The 18,768-nt window shown below is 39.4% G+C and overlaps 1 protein-coding gene across 2 annotated transcripts in view; it reads right to left on the bottom strand.

The window, feature by feature from the left end:
- The window catches only part of PELI1 (pellino E3 ubiquitin protein ligase 1), a 55,971-nt gene extending 42,895 nt beyond the window's left edge, over positions 1 to 13,076 (bottom strand). For both annotated transcript variants that reach the window (XM_070379374.1, XM_070379375.1), the window contains exon 1: positions 12,737 to 13,076. The gene's annotated coding sequence lies outside the window, so the exon portion shown is untranslated. The remainder of the gene's footprint in view (positions 1 to 12,736) is intronic.
- Between the last annotated feature and the right edge of the window lie 5,692 nt (positions 13,077 to 18,768).

Genomic DNA, 18,768 nt, shown 5'->3' with positions numbered 1-18,768 from the left:
TTCACAGAGAAGGAAACTGAGACCCAGATCAGTAAATTACTTATAAACATTACAGTGTATTAACTTTTAATCTAACATTACCTATATTACTTCAATGAGTTGTTATGAGAAAGAAACAAAGTGCCTAGTACAAAGCAGCAGCTCAATAAAGGTTTACTGTTACAGTTCTGATTGTCAACTTCTATTTACTTTAATATTTATTTTGTCAATTATTTTAAAATAATTATTTTAGTATACAAACTATTTCCTGCTAAAGAGAACTTGGGGGGAAATTGGCTGGAAATTAACTTTTTTGAAGGGTAATAACTCATTCTTCAAAAACCTCTACAGTCTAGTATTCTTCAGGTTCCCATTAGTTTGAACATGAGAATCTGAGTTACATTTGAGACATCAATGGAAAACAACTGTATATATAAGTCTGGAGCTTGGGATGGAAATAAAGACCTGGAAATCTTCAACATACAAAAGCAATTACCTAGGAAGAGTACAGAATAAGAGAAGAAAACCTAATCTAAGACTAAGCCTTGTGGAATTCAAAATTTAGGATTCTACAAGATCAGCAGCAGCTTCTGAAAGACATTAAAAAAGCAACAGCATTAAGTACTAGTGTAAGGTATATGGTGTCCCGGAAGTGAAGAAGAATGTTTCAAAAAACAGGAAGTATCAACAATATCAAATGCTGCTGAGAAGTCAGGTTAGATAAACAGTGGAGAAGTGTCACTGGATTTAGCAATCCAGAGATAGTAAGTGATCTCCACAGCTTTTTTCTCCTCTACAAAACCAAATCAGGATGCCAATAAGAATAAACACAGCTTCTGAGTTCTGAGCACCTACTGAACACTTAACACTGTGCTGAGGGCTTTACATATAATTTCTACTCCTTTCAACAACCCTATCTGGAAGGTATTCAAAGGTTTGAGAGGTAAACCGAGTCAACTACATAAGGCTGCTAATCAGTGAGGCAGGAATTTGAATCCAATTTTCTTCAAACCAAAGCCTCTTTCTGTTCTATTATATTACCATACTAACTTGAATGACTGACCACCTATGAAGTTGGTTCTGGAAAAAGAAAAACAGCAAAACTAAAGAAGCTATTAGCCTGAGAAAACAGGGAATGAGTCTAGGAAAACAAGAGGGTTCAAAAAAAACAAGTTTAATGGATGATGTGAAACAGGTGGAAAGAAAGAAGTAAAAATTTAAAGATCCAGCACAAAGAGCCTCATACCATCACAGCACTTTCATAAACCAAACTCGGGTCCTTGGCATACAGTAGTAGCACATCTGGGAGACTGTTAAAAATGCAAAATCTCAAGGTCCATCCAGACTTACTAAATCAGGATATGCACTTAATTATGACCCCCAGATAATTCACACACTGTATTAATGCCCAAGAAGCCCTGGTCTGTTATCATTACATAGATGAAGATATTAACCAGGTTAAAAAGTTTGCAGAGCTAGAACTCAGGCCTCTTCTCTCTCAATTTAGGATACGTTCCGCTTTGTTATGTGCCCTCCAAACAGACACAACATTTCTATGAACTTCACTAACCTGAGGTTTTTGCCACAGAAACACTTAGGAGTTAGAATGAGTCGATCAAGTTATCATTGACCATTGTGACTTGTTCCACTTCATTTGGAAATTTAAGTGTACCCATGAATTTTCTCCAATCATTTTTTCTTAATAGTGTAACATACCTTAGTCCATTCGGGTTGCTATAACAGAATACCATAGACTGGATGGCTTATCAATAACAGAGATTTATTTCTCACAGTTCTGGAGACAAAGAAGTACAAGACTAAAGCACTGGCAGATCTGATGTCAGGTGAGGGCCCACCTGACATTTCCTCATTCACAAATCTTTTTGCCATGTCCTCACATGATAGAAGGAGAAGGCGATGGCACCCCACTCCAGTACTCTTGCCTGGAAAATCCCATGGATGGAGGAGCCTTGTAGGCTGCAGTCCATGGGGTCACTAAGAGTCAGACACAACTGAGCGACTTCACTTTCACTTTTCACTTTCATGCACTGGAGAAGGAAATGGGGACCCACTCCAGTGTTCTTGCCTGGAGAATCCCAGGGACGGTGGGCTACCGGTCTATGGGGTCGCACAGAGTCGGACACGACTGAAGCAACTTAGCAGCAGCAGCAGCAGCACGTGATAGAAGGAGCGAGAAATCCCTCCAGGGTCATTTACAATGTACTGATCTCACTCAGGAGGGCTCTGCCCTCATGACATAAATACATCCCAAGGGCCCTACCTCCAAACACTGTCATATTGTGGATGAGGTCTCTACACATGCATTTTGGGCAGGTATAAACATCAGTCTACAGTCCTGTGTGAAATATACACATGCTATCCCTGACTACAAAGAATAAGAATGCTTAAATGTACCTAGTGAGTTTCAACCCTGACGCTCATGTGAAAACAGACAGTAAAGACTGGGAGAGGGAGATGGTCTATGGGAAGTCATGGAATCATGGAGTTAGAAGGGACCTTATAAGGCTGAGATGACAGATTTCATCTAGAATGCCAACCATATAGGTGCTGACAGTGCTGTACCAAAAAGGAGTCTAGGGCCATTTGGGGGTTAGCTATTAGCTTTATCTGCCATGGGTTGGTTCCAAAGAGGGCTCTCATAGAGTTCCTGACCTTCCTTGTAAAGAAAAGGAAGCTAAGACATTAAGTGAAATACGTGAGGTACATCCCAAATAAATGGACCAGAACTCTACGTCTCTTGACTCCTGAATTAAGAGACGTTCTTATCCTGAACCATACTGCTTCTCCTTTTGGATACATTTATTAAAAATAGTAAATCATTTTCATGTAGTAGATAATAAAAATCAAACCAATTAAAATTTAACTGGGAATAAACAAGTCCTTGAAATTTACAAGTCCTATGATAAAGACTTAGATGAAAGTGCATTCAAAGATTTAAATGAAGCCCACAACCTCTAAGTTGTATCACTGTGATCCATGAATGATCTCTGACTCAGATTGTTTTCTGACAATTTTACTTCATGGTGAGTGTTTCCATGTGACAATTCTTCTTTAGAATTTAGCCATGATGACTCAGGGCACCTAGGTGCTATGAAGGCGCTTTCAATTTAAGAGGTAGGAGGAGAATGAGGGGGCATACTGAATTGTTAACAGCCTACTCAGCTTGGAAAAGTAGCAAATCTTTTTGGAAGCCATTTAAAAGACAGCCTCAGGAGGCAAATTCTGGTGAAAGCCTTAAAAAGATTGGTCTTTAAGAGCTCAACTATCTGCAGATAAACCAGTGTGCCATTTCTAAAAGTGATACAATCAAGAAGCTTCAGAAAATGGGATTTACTTTCTGTTGAGGAAGTGTCCATGATGAAATTTAAAAAGATCTGGGACCACTGACATCACAGATCTGCTCTCTGCTGATCAGTTTAAGAGTCTACCTCAAAATTCACAGCCTTTCAGTGACCTGACAGGACTAATTCAGAGACTGAATCTTCCTACTTTAAACAAAAATTACAGTAAAGCAGTAAGTAAATTTGAAAAGCTTTCAGATACATGAAGTCTGTCTATAGGACGGTGGTTTCTAATTAGCAGCTCGTACTTTATAAAAGACACACAATTCACACATTTTCTCATGAATGATAAACTTAACTAGTTTTGTAATTTGGGTGTTTTAGTCCTTTGGTACATTTAAAGTATGGTAGTGAGAGACAATCTGAAGAAAAATCCATTATGTTAACTGTAGTCTAAAATTAAAGAAAATCAGCTTTCAGTGTTTCCAGTACATGCAGTTCATTAAATCTGGTGTAAACCCACAGGAACACTAAGTACTGTGGATAGTATCTGCCAAGAACCAGGAGTACAACTCTAAGGTTCAGAAGAACCACACACCTCCAATTGTTTTCGCTTATCGTTAAAAAGTAAAATTAAACTGAACTGTGCCTTCTGAAGGTTAAGGCAACTGATAGATACCTTGAACACTACAACTAGCAGAAAAATCAGGGCCAGTCACCTTATAATTCACTCTATGGACGGAAGAAGTTATAAAGGACTTCATCACATTACTGATCTTTTTCTCCTTTCCTCTCCACTGTCAGAAAACAGCTCAACGGAAGTCCAGACAGTTTTCCCCCAAGGCTATTTATGATTATTACAGCGAAGTTCTTGATTGTTTGACATTTTCAGAAAAGACAACAACATACACCAAAAGCTGAAAACAGCTTTTGAAAATCCACTAGGCTAGCTGAGGTATAGATTGTGGATGGATGCAGGATTAACTTATGAGGCTGAGTTTATTACTATTTCCTACATTACTCAGTTCAAAAAGTATTCCATCCTATTAGGTCAGTTATCTCTGAGTGCCAGCTGACACAATACACTCTCTCTCCACTAGAACACACACCATAAAAACGGCAAAAAAAGATAAAAAGCAGCTAACTAGGTAAGACACACAGGAAAAGTACTACACTTGCCATCTACATGTCACTTCTTTTAGGCCCTGAATTCATTCCGAATCCACTTTCTAAGTATAAAAATGGCAGAAAATAACGTGGAAGAGCAATGGGCTCTACTAAAGCTAGCGAAGGAAGATAAACAGAGCCAGCCAGTGGCAGAGAAGAAGATGAGCGTGAAACAGAGATGAAGTCAGAGGTGGAATATGAGTATTTGCAACGCACAAGGTGAATAGAATAACCTGGAACCTGATGCTGCAACCATCAACAGAGCTTAAGTAATAGACTGAATTTTCATATAATTCTATAAACTATTGTTAATCACCATCATCATTATTCACTCCAAATGAAATATAGGCTTTATCATGGTCATAATGCTCAAGTCAATGTGAAATATAACACGGCCCTTTTGCAAAGCAACTTTTTTCCTTAAAGAGAAGCTGTATTCTTATTACTACTCTCTACTGCATTTATAAGTTTGAATCTTAGCTCATTAGGTCACAGACACTTAAGTAGATCCAAGTTACTAGGGCTTTCTGGTCATGGTTACTATTTTGTGAGAGATGATTTTTTTCTTTCCTTCTTTCTCCTGCTCTCTCCCTTTTCCCTCTTTCTCTTTCTCCTCCTTCATAAGTTATTTATTCCACAAAAAGTGGAAATGAGAAAACAGCTTCATAATCCTACCACCAAATCAAAAGACTGCCTGTTATTTCAAGTATAGTCACCTCTTAGAATTTCAAAGTCCTTTCCAAAAAACTACCACCACTTTTATTTCACAGGTGAATCAGACAGTTTGTTAAAGACTTCCACAGTTAGTGGAAAGCCCAAAAATTAAACATGGCCTATGTTCCATGCTCAAAGGACAGTGTTTAAAACACATTAAATAATCCAGCCAAGCAGCTTAATCCTAATAGTATGTGCAGTATATGAAGAAAGGATCTGGCTATCTACCTATCTATCCACCGAAAGGACAAAAACTCTTGAGTGAATTAAAGAACTAGATACCTAACAATTTTCTGAAAAATAGGAATCTTGGTTAAAGTATTTCTTATACAGTTATGTATTTATGTGCTTAGTGGTCACTGTTAGTAATCTACTATATAATAAAATTTCATAATTTCTACTTAATTCCATTAATTTCTATGTTTGTTGCTATTGTTCAGTTGCTAAGTCATGTCTGACTCTTTGCGAACCCATGGACTGTAGCACACCGGGTTTCCCTGTCCCTATCTCCTGGAGTTTGCTCAAACTTATATCCATTGAGTTTGGTGATGCTATCTAGCCATCTTATCCTCTGCCACCCTGTTCTCCATTTGCCTTCACTCTTTCCCAGCATGGGGGTCTCTTCCAATGAGTCGGCTCTTCCCATCAGGTGGTCAAAGTATTGGAGCCTCAGCTTCAGCTTCATTCCTTCAGGGTTGATTTCCTTTGGGATTGACTAGTTTGATCTCTTTGCAGAGATCTACGTATCATATTTTTGGTTAAAGAAAATATTGTGCCTTCTTATTATGCATAATTGACTGGAAAAAGGATGTTTTCTTTATTCAGTGTTACTAAAAAGCATTCAAATGTTAAGTTTCTCAGGTTGAAAAACATTCCTATTAAAAAAATGAACTAGTATAAAAATTTTCAAAACTAATAATCTTTACATCTACATTGTCCTATAAGTAGATAACTAAAAAAACTCCTATTGATGGAGTTTTTTTTTTCGGGGAAGGGGAGCTTTCAAACACTTGGAGGATGGGGGGGGGCTGATTTTTCTGTAATTCTAATACAGATTTAAAAAGAGCTCTTCGTGGGAAATCAGCATGTTCTTAAAACAACTACTAATCTGAGATTTGAAACATGAACCTAAGAAGACCTGAAAGCCAGATTCCTAACACTAAACGCATGCTAGTCTTTCAATTCCAAATGTATGCCATAGCAACAAGAAAGTTATATAGTTTCATTATGATGATAAATGCCATCTCTTCCATTTTGGATCAATGACACAAAACTTATCAGCAATGACTGTTTCAAATACTTAAGTATTAAGAAATATGCATGGTCTTGTGTGTATATGTGTTTTCATGTATGAGACAGAACTTAAATATCCAAATGAGTATAGTCTCTCCCATGTTAGTCATTCTCACAGGTTATATCCTTATTCTAAATGATGCTACAACTGTCTAGGACATTATTAAAACTCCTCTTCAGTCTATGAGTAAATCTGATTTTCAGAAACAATCATGGCCTTCTCAGAGTAGATCTGATATTCACAAATAGCCTGAAGTTATTTCCTATTTTCTTTCTGTTAAAATCCTTTCTGAGTCATATCTGATAAATAAAATGAGATACCATGTAGCTAATACCCCCTTTTTCCTTAAAAACAAGGAGTAAATAGAAAGTAATGAGCTATTTTCATGTGTAGCTCTTAAACTGGTTAGAAGGCAATTTTTTTAAAGTTCCAAAAATATTTGAGTAATGCTAGTATTGTTGATGGAGAAGGAAATGGCAACCCACTCCAGTACTCCAGTACTCTTGCCTAGAGTGTCCTGTGGACGGAGGAGCATGGTGGGCTGCCATCTATGGGGTTGCACAGAGTCAGACACGACTGAAGCAACTTAGCATGCATGCATACTTTGGAGAAGGAAATGGCAACCCACTCCAATATTCTTGCCTGGAGAATCTCAGGGACGGAGGAGCCTGGTGGGCTGCCATCTACAGGGTCGCACAGAGTTGGACATGACTGAAGCGACTTAGCAGCAGCAGTATTGTTCAAATAAGTGCAGAGCTTCCAGGGTGGCTAAAGACATATTTTAGGTAAGTGTATAAAATAAATATCCTTACTCTAAAGGAAGGATGAACAACCAAGTCCTATACTAGTTGGTCTCCTCTACCCTCCATTTACATTTCTGACTGCTGCTGCTGCTGCTAAGTTGCTTCAGTCGTGCCTGACTCTTTGCCACCCTAAAGACTATAGCCCACCAGACACTTCTGTCCATGGGATTCTCTAGCCAAGAATATTGAAATGGGTTGCCATGCCCTCCTCCAGGGCATCTCCCTGACCCAAGCACTGAAACCATGTCTCTTAAGTCTCCTGCATTGGCAGGTGGGTTCTTTACCACTAGTGCCACCTGAGAAGCCCCGTATTTCTGACTATCCCCTGCTATTCTCTCTCACTCTAACCCAGACACACTGATTTTCTTGTCATTTCTTGCCTTCCAATCAAACTTCAACCTCAGGGTCACTATAATTGCTCTTCCCTCCACCTGGAATGTCCTGCCCCAAAGTTAGCTCCAAGGCTTTTTGCTCTCAACTCCTTCAGGTTTTTACTCAGATAATTACTACCTCCACACTCCCATCCCATATATCCCCTCTTCTCCCTTTCTGCTGTGTGTGTGTGTGTGTGTGTGTGTGTGTAAAACTGTTAATTACAGAAATTTTCAAACATACACAGAAGTAGAAAGTAAGAAATCTCATGTATCCATTATCCAGTTTCAACAACTTTCAATACGTGGCCAATACTGTTTCATCTATGCTCCTCTCCCCTTCCAATTATTTTAAAGTAAAAACTTTGGATATCATATTTTAATTCATAAGTATATATCTCCAAAAGGTAAGGCTCTTGTTTTAAAACTACATTACATGTTCAATACATTATACCCTAAAAACAATTCCTTTTTATTAAATATCCCAATGTCCAAATTTCCCAAATTTTTTATCAATGTCTTTTACAGTTAGTTTGCTCAAAGCAGGATCTAAGGACCATACAATGCATTTGATGGATATGACCCTTGAGTTGCTTTTAAAGTTATATTACCCCTCCCTCTCTGATTTCTTGCTATTTATTTCTTAAAAGAATCCAGGTCATTTGTCATTAAAACACAAAATATTTTACTTATTTTATTCTGTGTCCCTACTAAAATGTAAACACCGTAAGGCAGAGATTTTAGTTTGTGTGCTATTAGCATTTAGACCAATGCCTGACACATAAAAGGCATTCAAAAAACACTAAATGAATGTTTGGCATTCATGCCAAAAGTGCACAGCAGAAATTGCTAATCACAGCACTCTGCCCTGCTGAGCCTGAACCAGGACTCCATGTTTTCTACATGGCACTCTAGGCAGTACCACCAGGCAATCAGATTTGGTACCCAAGTTGAAATCTACTAGCTATATCCGCCACCTTTAAAGTAAGTAAATTTCTTATTTCCAAAATAGATTCAATGAACCCTGTATTTTGAAATTTAGCTGAAGCTTAGCATAATAAATTACTGACTGTATTTCTTGTCAAGTATGTTTCAATATTTCTTAGCTCATTTTAGACAATTTAGAGGGAAAAGCAAATTGTAGCCAAAAAATTAATAGGAAAAACTGCAGAACATGGTGGGAAACTAAGCGGGGGGTACTACATACTTTTAGAAGTAGCAACATCCCGAGAGGTACATTATAAAATAAAAGATCAGCAATAAACACCTCAAAAAGGAAGGAAGGAAGTAAATTACATGTGTATTCAATTAAAAACTTTTTTTTTAACTACATGGATGGTCATGATTAACTGGGGGATGACAAATGTCAGGATTTTCTCATAGGCACCAGCAACATATTCTATTTTCTGTAAATGGTATTTTGAAGTGTAAAAAAGTATTACGGGGGTGATATAAGGAGTAATTGTAGAACTCTATTTCTCTGAAATGGAGTTTATCGTAGCAAAATATCTAAAACATGTACAACATTCTGAAAAAAATAACCAGGTCTTCCTAGACTCATTTGCAATTCAGTTCTTTTAAAGTACCTGATAAAGCTCTTTCCCTTTGAGTTTATTTCTGAAGAAAGCTATGCTAATTGAAGGGCTTCAATCAGATGTTCATGTTTCAATTAGTTACCTCTATTCAAAATGAAATAAATTCTTTGACTCAAGAAATCTTGTGCTTTCTCTTTATCTTGCAAATTCATTCAGCAAAAACAAAAACTATGTAAGACTTACTACGTGCAATTATTTTCAACCTCTGGAAGGAACAATTATTAGAATTGCTCTTTTGAGAGAATATATATATATATATATATATATATATATATATATATATATAAAAGCTAGTGGTACAACCTGAAATTATATCTAGTTCTTTCAGTGTCCAGTATTTCTTGCACTGAGGTTCCTACACATTAGTCTGGGGGAAACTGTTCTCTAACAGAGGTCGAACTCTAACAAAGAAAAACAATAAACCCCCCTTACCATGTGTGTAAAAAAAAAAACAAAACCTCCCAACAACTCAAATCCCTTGAAGGAATGATTTCTATTTACATTTCCTATGTGATATATTTAGAGAGAATCTGGAAAACAAGGCTAGTGATCTATAAACAGAAAGTGCTAAGTGGAATTCACTGTTTACTGACTTCAGCTAGAATTTTGTCCCTTACATACTGTTGCCGGGAATCTGTATTATTGTACTCTTTAAAAATATCTTCATCGGGTTTCCTTCATTCTACCGATTTTCTTTCTTCTTTCTACTGGCTTTTAAATTTTTTTATTCTCCTCAATTAAAAGACACAAATGCAACTTCATGGAACAGCATGATTTTTCCAAAGAAACTTCTAGCACCACCTCTCAGTGCCATCATGTGCTTGTCATTATGTTTTCATATATACAATTACAACAGATGTAACAAAATAATCCATATAAGTTTTCCTGATTCAATAAATATGAGAAAAGGTCTCTACTGATGTGCCATGATTAAGGCATATTATGTGAGAATGTTAGTTTTCAAACTCGTCCAGATTAAAATCTCTTTTTAGCTACAGAAGCTTCTGTCTGTAAACAGTTCTTCACAGAGCATGACTACTACAGTCCTTATCATCTGACCTACTGGACAACCACAATAAGGCATATTCTGAATTCACAGAACTCTTCATATAGAAGTGACATTTTGACAACCTGAAAGGAAGCTGAAACAAAGACGGATGGAAGCACATTTACGCCTCCCCTTGAAACTTGGCTCAGCAGCAGTTAGCATACTAGACTCAGTTCCCTGCCCTGTACTTTTTCAGTCATTTCCTTTAAGGGGTTCCAAAGAAACTAGGAAAACCTGCAATGCCAGGCTTTTGACAGTCAACACTAACTTCTGCCTTTGGACTCCAGTGACTGAGCAGACATTGTGTTAGTAGCTTTCTTAAAGTACAAATAAATGCCTTTGGTAAATCTGGGTTGTAAATGCTGCAGAAAAAGTTCAACTTAACCAACTGTAAGGTCACTTCAATGAAAATATTAAGGAGAGCACAGATTTCTCCCTGCCCCCAAATCTTCCACAAAGAGACAATTCCCAGGATCTCTTTTTCTTTTTTAAAGTCAATAAATACCACTATTATACGACAGCACTTTGGTATTATTAATAAAAATCTAGGTGACAGTTTTCCTTTCAAAGTCTTAAATTTATTAGATTTAGTATTATAACCACTACACTACATGCATCTTTCCATACACTTAACTGTTCTATTTTCCAACTGTTTGTTTTAAAGTCAAGATCTCTTTCAAGATACTACAGGAAGAGAACAGGTTAGAAGACTGGGGGAAAATATCAAAATAAGAACATCTTTCCCTTTTCTGATGGAATCACCAGAATCTAAAATCTAGGGGCAACTATAAAACACAAAATTAAATTGAAAAGAGTTACAGATAAGAAAAAGTCTTGTTACTACAGTTCTGATCATTATTCACCTCAGAAATGATGCTTGATTTAAATTTGCAGTACCTTCTAGTTTGGGTCAACTACCAAAATAAACTTGTCCTCAGAATTATCTTCCTCCACAAGAGGTTGTTGGTGCAAGTGAAAAACATAAGGAATTTGTATGCTGTATTTGTACAAGAAGGACAATGTTTTGAAAGCTATAAATCTGATCACTCTGAGAAAACATTTTCTCTTTGTTAGTTACAAAGAAAACGCCATAAATTGAAACAATAACTGGAGAAACTGAACCTTCTCCACAATTCAACAATTTAAATTCACACTACTATGCAAAGTAAATAACAACAAAAACACTAACTTTTCTGCTCAATTATGAAGGTAACACATACACAATGTAGAAAAAGACAAAGCCAGTTCTTAAACAAAAGATCAGCTGCTATGAAAACAAAATAACATTCTGCAGACTAAGAGAAGTACATCGTCTTTGAACCAAAACAAATAGATGACCTTTTCGTATATTTAAACCTTCAGTTCTTAGCACAACCAGCACCTTATGGATAAAGCGCTCACTCAATTATCTGATGACTAAACGATGGGAAGGCTGTTGGTGCTATTAAAACCAAGACACATTTCCTTGTGTGCAGTGATTAAAATCTGTGAAGCCTACGTTAAAAAGTCTCTGTCCTCCCACCCCCATCCCTGCTCGTCTGCCTTGTAAGAAACCTACATGTACAAAAAATAAAAGTAGATGGGTGAGGTGAGTTTATGATCACAGTATTTTCCCCACTCCGGGCATTTTTCAATTGACTTTTGAGGTTTTAAAATGCAAATACTATGTAAGAAGAGTTATTGTTTGAACTACCTAACAAGTACCTCGACCTCTTTTAGACTTTAGTTAGCCTGTAAGTAAAAGGAACATCTTTAACTTTTCCACGGGGCACTGGAGAACGAGTTCTTACTCATAAATGCTTTCAGGTCTTCAGACACCAGGTGCGCTGGAGGAGCAAGCGTATCCATCAATTAGAGAGCTCTTCTGAACCTCAGTTTACCCACTTACAGAAACGGGCTTATTAACTTGTTTCGTCGGGGCCCCGGAGGTGTAATTAATTAATGTTTTTAAGTGCTCTGAGATCCAAAGATGAAAGGAAACGCAAGGGACACGCAGAGATGATGACAATAATCATAATAAAAAGAATGACTAACTTGGAAGTCCGTGTTATGTAAGGAAAGGAAAAAGAAGTTATCAGTTTCGCACAAACAAAAGAAAAGCCCATCACCCCTTTTGTTTCCCTTTGGTTTCGGTCTCGCTCCCAGCCCCCGCGGAGCTCCCCTCCGGCAGCTGGCGACCCTGCGCCGGGCGCGGGGCTCGGACTTGGCCACCCTCGCGCCCGCTCCCAGGCAGAGGGGGAGGGCGCGCCGGGCAGGCTCCTGACAAAGGCGCTTCCTCCTGCGAGGGCGCGGGATGCCGGCGCCGCAAACTCCGCTCCCGGCCGCCTCCGGCGCGGGGGCGCGCAGGCGGGCGGGGAGAGCCCGCCGACCGGCCGCCCGGGTAAGCCGCTGAGGAAGTTGCGCGCCTGCCTGGCCCGCACCCCTCGGCGGCCCCGCCACGACCCCTCCTGCGGCCACACTCACCGGACAATTGCTGGTGGCCGGAATCCCAGCACGGCCCCGAGACCCGGAGCGAGGGGGGAGAAGTGTGCGTGCGCGGGCAGCGCGAGCAGACAGCCCGGCGTTCCGCCGCCGCCTTGCTCGCCAGCCGGCCGAGCCCAGCGAGGGGAAGTTGGCCGCGGAGCCGAACGCTGGAGAAGCCGCGGGCGGAGGAATAGCCACGGATCCGCCTTGTGATGCGCTCCGGGAGGGCTCGAGGCAAATCCGAACGCGCGGCGAGGCTGGTGCTGCTGCTGGAGGCGGCGGCGGCGGCGGCGGCGCCCCGACGGTTCCACCGCCTCTGGTTCTCTGACCCACGCTCGGAGGGAGGGGAGGGGACTACCGGGAGGGCGGGACTGGAGGGAGGGGACAGGGCAGGGCCACAGCGGGAGGCGGTGCGCCGACGCCGAGCGGTCTCTTGGGAGTTGTAGTTCTCCTCAAGAAAAAAGATGTACATTGTTGTTGAGGACGCGTCTGCGTTCGCTCTGCACTGCGCATGCTCGGAAGGGAGGCTCGGCCCTACTGTTACTATGGTCACCGACACACTAAGGAAGGGAACGCGTTAAGCGAGGCTGCTGACTGAACAAGGGCCTCCTTGTATTATGGTACTGTTAGGGATCCCACTTTTGGCTAGTCCTTCTACTTCGCTCCACCCCCAGCTTCTAGCCTCATCACGCCAAGTGCCCAGTGAAATCTGACTTCCTCACCATATCTCCTTGGTCTTCCCTGCTGCTTAATTTTATCCCATAAATTCAGGATCACAAATACCCATTTACCTCCCCTCCCGCAAATGTATCCTCTCTGCCTTAAATTTAAGGTTCTTTGTTTGTTTGTTTTTTAACCTAAGACTTGTAGAAAGGTGTTAGTCATTCAGTCATGTCGGAGTCCTTGTGACCCCAAGGACTGTAGCCCCTTCAGGCTCCTTGGGATTCTCCAGGCAAGAATACTGGATTGGGTAGCCTGTCCCTTCTCCAGGGGATCTTCCTGACCCAGAGGTGGAATCCAGGGCTTCTGCATTGCAGATTCTTTACCATCTGAGCCACCAGTTGCTTCCGATATCTTAATTAATTAGGTTATAAAAGGGTTAGGAACATCACCACTGTCAGATTCCCATCATTTCTTTACGCAGTCACATCCAACTTTAAGGCCAGCAAAGGTAAAGCTCAAGGTTAAGATCACTGTATCTTACTTCATCCATGTTAAAAAATTTCTTAAATTTTAAGGCCTACAATTTTCAAGAAATACAAATTTTATGAAGTAGAAGTTCAAAAGACAAGTGGATAGTTGAAAATTGTTTGCTGTATGTACATTGACCAACTTTCATTTGGCAATAAGAGAAGACTGAACCAAGGTCTGAGTATGCTTTTGGGCTGGTCAGCTAAGTCTACGCCCATGTGGGACAGCCAGGTGTGAAGAGATGGTGGAGGAGGTCGGTGCAAGGCAGGACATGTTACTGGATTCCAGAGAACTAAAGGCAACCTGTCCCAAGATCTTTTGTTTTCCTTCTCTGCCTACCTAGAACCCCATACTCTGGAAGAAAAGGACTAATGTTTAGAAATCAGAAACACAGGAAAAGCTGCGGTTTTCAGGTAGAGAGTTTCAAGGTCAAGGATCCTTGTGTTTGCAGACCCCATAATTAATATTCAAAAAACAGTTATTGAGTATAGTATGTCTCAGGTACTTCTTCAGTTCCCAGAAATAGAGATGCAGGAGTGTAAAAGAAATATTTATTGTTTTCAAAGTGCTTACTGTGCAGAGGAAGAGCCAGGTAAATAAACAAACTGCAATAAATACCTTAGTAGAAAAGTTTACCAGATGATTTGGTACACACCTACCCCAGACTCAGATAAGGTCAGGAAATGCTTCAAAGAACATTTAAACTTGAGGATGACTCGGAGTCAGTGTGTCTGTGTTCTTTGGTGGAGGAAGGAAAAGGGAGAAGTAAGTGAGAGCATTGTGGGCAGGGTTAGGGCTAGGGTTAGGGCAGCAAGAGTAAAATGCTAGAAGTGTGAGATCAAAGAATATTTTGGTCCAGTAAAGAATTCATCATTGCTGGTGGTAGATGGGGTTAAAGAGAATGGCTAGAGAAGAGAGGAAAAGGTAAAGGAGACAGATTGTGACGAATCTCGTATAATATGCAAAGAATGCAGGCTTTTCTAGAAGCGATGGAAAGTTGTGCCAGGATTGGAAGCAAATTTTAGTAAGATGTACATTTTATAAATGCATTTTATTCATTTAAAAAAAGATGAGAGCCTGAACTGGCACTGGCAGTGGCAGGAGACAGAACTGAGGGAAATCAGACACTATTTAAGTAAAAGAATTACTAGAACCTAGTGAGTAAATTACCTGTGATAGGGAGTGAAGGATGAAGAAAAGTTATCAGTTATGATGCTTTGGATTGCAAGCAGCAAAAATCCCAACTCTAACTAGCTTAACCAATAAACCAACATTCACTTGTCTAAATATGAAGTCCAGTGAAAAGATGGGCTACAGGGCTGAATGATTCAACAGGTCAGTGATGTCATTAAGGACATGCTTCTTTCTTGTTTCATTGCTCTTCCTTAGTAACAGCACCCCACTCCAGTACTCTTGCCTGGAAAGTCCCATGGACGGAGGAGCCTGGCGGGCTGCAGTCCATGGGGTCGCTAAGAGTCGGACACAACTGAGCGACTTCATTTTCACTTTTCACTTTCATACATTGGAGAAGGAAATGGCAACCCACTCCAGTAATCCCAGGGATGGGGGAGCCTGGTGGGCTGCCGTCTATGGAGTCGCACAGAGTCGGACATGACTGAAGTGACGCAGCAGCAGCAGGGTTGGCTTTATAGTTGCCAACAATTCTTGTGGCTTTGAGTTTCACCATCTAGGTCCAAAAAGAGAAGATTAGGAAGTCATTTTTGTAAACTCTTTCTAAAACTCTTTTAGAAAGGAGAGAAAACTCCTTTCTTAGAAGTCTCACCAATTGATTCATGGTGACCAGGGGATGCATAAGTCTAGTTATCTTAGGATAGAGAAATATATCCTGCCTCTAGATCCAAAGCTGTGATGAGAAAGTGTGGATATCCCAGTGAAAATTGAGGTGATAACCTAGAAAAAGAAGAATGGAGGCTGAGAAGGGGAGAACCACAACACCTACTACATGGAAGGAAAAGGATAATAACTCCCAGATGTTTGGCTTGTATGACTATGAGCAAGTGATGCCATTCATTGAGTTAGGGAATATAAGACACTGAGCAGCTTTTGAGGGGGAATTTGATGAGTTTCATTTGGGGTATACTGAGTTTGAGATGGCTCTGAATCTAGGTGGAGAAGTGGAGTGGGCAGTTATATACATGATTCTACTGCCCTGAAGAGATATCTGGACAGTAGAAGATCAAATTGGAGTATACCATCATATAGATGGTAACTGAAATTTTAGGAGTGGATGAGATCCATTTCCAGGGAGAGAGGCCAGGCAGAGAATGCACAGCAGAAAAGAAGTCACTAATAGCATCCAGGAGTCTCAGAGCCAATAATAGCATAAAGGCAGCTTCATGCTCTTCTTGCCTACTTTTTAAGTGCTGGGAACATCTGCACTTAAGATGCCTGGGAACTAGCGAGAACACTAAGACATACAAAGTAGGAAAACGTAATCTATAAGCAGGAAAAAAGTCAGTCAATAAACAAATCTAGAAATTACAGAGATGGCAGAATTAGCAGTCAAAATATTAAAACAATTATTGCAAATATGTTTTATATGCTGATACAGAGAAATTAAAGGTATAAAAATGGAATTTCTAGAGAAACAACAATTAAGAAAAGTAAAACAGAGAATCTCAATGATCTGTGGGATAATATCAAGTATTCTAATATACATGTATATAGATGAGAGGAGGATGAGAAGGGTGATAGAAAAATTATTTGAAGTAATATAGCTGATATTATTTTTGTATTTGATGAAAATTATGAGACAAGAAGCTCAGTGAGCCCTCAGCAGGATAGACACACACATTCCCACGTACTCACAAAAACCACTGCAAAAGACACCATTAAATTGTTGAAAACCTGTGATAAGAAAATATTAAAAGCAGCCAGTGGGGGATAAAAGATTATGTATAGAAAAAAAATTTCAGTAAACTTCTAATTAAAAACTATGCAAGTCAGAAGACAATGAAAGGGTGTTTTTAAAGTGCTGAAAGAAAAAAGTCTGTCACATAGAATCCTATATTTAGAGAAGATATCTTTCATAAATGAAGCCTAAAGAAAACAAATGCTGAGAGAATGTTGCCAGCAGAACTGCATTATAAAAAATGTTAAAGCAAATGCTTTGGCATAGAAAAATAGTACTATATAGAAACTTGGATTTATACTGAAGAATGAAAAGTGTCATAAATGGAAACTATATGCGTTAGTATAAAAGATTTTTCCCTTCACTTAAATAAATTTTAAAAGATAATAGACTAAAGCAAAATTTATATAACATAACATAACATATATGGAAGTAAAATGCTTGACCACAATAACTATTTGAATTCAAAGGGTGGAAGCAGGAAATGGAATTACATTGTTAGAATTTACATCATATGTAAAGTGTTATACTATTATTGAAGGTGTGTGCTTAGCGCTTCAGTCGTGTCCAACTCTCTGTGACCCTATGGACCATGGCCTGCCAGGCTCCTCTGTCCATGGGATTCTCCAGGCAAGAATACTGGAGTGGGTTGCCATTTCCTTCTCCAAATCTGATGTGAGACAAGCCAAAACAACCACCACAATTTATTTGAATTTATTTATAAATTAAAACTGCATATTCTAAACCTTAGAACAGCCATTAAAAAAAAAAACCAGGTATAGCTAATAAGCCAATAGTAAGCAGGTAATAAATAATAACAGTATAGCTAATAAAAACAAAAATATAAATGAAATCTGTGTCCCTAAGGACCATGGAAAAGACATGCAGCTCTGGACTTTCCACCTCTTGACTTCTTTTAAGTGAGAGAAATAAACTTCTGTTTTCTTTAAAGGCATAGTTTTTTGTAGTCTGCGCTATGTACAGCTGAAGCTAATCAGAACAGCCACAAGCCTAAAGTAATTTCATCAAGTAAAGTGTGTTTCCCAGAATCAGGCAGACCCACATATTGCTCAGAATTTGGCCGCATGGCCAATAACTTCAACATATGTTTTGGGGTCATGTATTTGTCACTAGAATTCCAAGGACAGTTCATCTCTTGTATGAGTATCACTTATTACTATCAATTCAATCAGTTTATTCTTGAAGGAAAAGATACATGTAAATTGCTTAGCGTAGTCCTTGGAATACAGTAAATGCTCAGTAAATATCTGTTACTTTGAAACAGAGCCGCAATAACAAGGTAGATGTACCACCTCTTAGACCCATGTGGGGTCTGTGCTCCAATGCCAGATGTAGAAAATCGAGGTGGCATTCATTTATATGTCAAAATCTCTGAATCTCTTTTTGAAATTTACCCACCACAGTTCTATTGTGTTCTTCAAAATCTGAAGTCCTTTGAGTAGAGGACAGTTGAGTCACGGAAGATGTGTTCACCTCCAATTGCCACCTACTTGGTCCAATTATCTAGTCTAATACCTACATTTCCTTGACCAAAGCAGCTATCCTTTGGTTGAAAATCTACAGTTCCAAATTTGTTATATTCATGTATCTAGTCATTTTAGTGAATCCTAAGAAACTAATAGGGCTTCCCTGGTAGCTCAGCTGGTAAAGAATCCACCTGCAATGCAGGAGACCTGGTTCAATTCTTGGGATTGGGAGGATCCCCTGGAGAAGGAATAGGCTACCCACTCCAGTATTCTTGCCAGAAGAATCCCATAGACAGAGGAGCCTGGTGGGCAATAGTCCATGGGGTCACAAAGAGCTGGACACGACTGAGCCACTAAGCATATACAAGGGACTAATAAGTTATATTACTGGGATCCCTTGAATTCTAAAAAGTTTTTCATCTTGGGAAATTGCTTAGTAAATTTCAATATTTCCTCTACCTTATGACTATATGAAAGTCAGC

The sequence above is a fragment of the Bos mutus genome, chromosome 11 (genome assembly GCF_027580195.1).
Source record: "Bos mutus isolate GX-2022 chromosome 11, NWIPB_WYAK_1.1, whole genome shotgun sequence".
Classification (NCBI taxonomy): domain Eukaryota; kingdom Metazoa; phylum Chordata; class Mammalia; order Artiodactyla; family Bovidae; genus Bos; species Bos mutus.
This window is presented reverse-complemented; position numbering and strand designations above follow the sequence as displayed.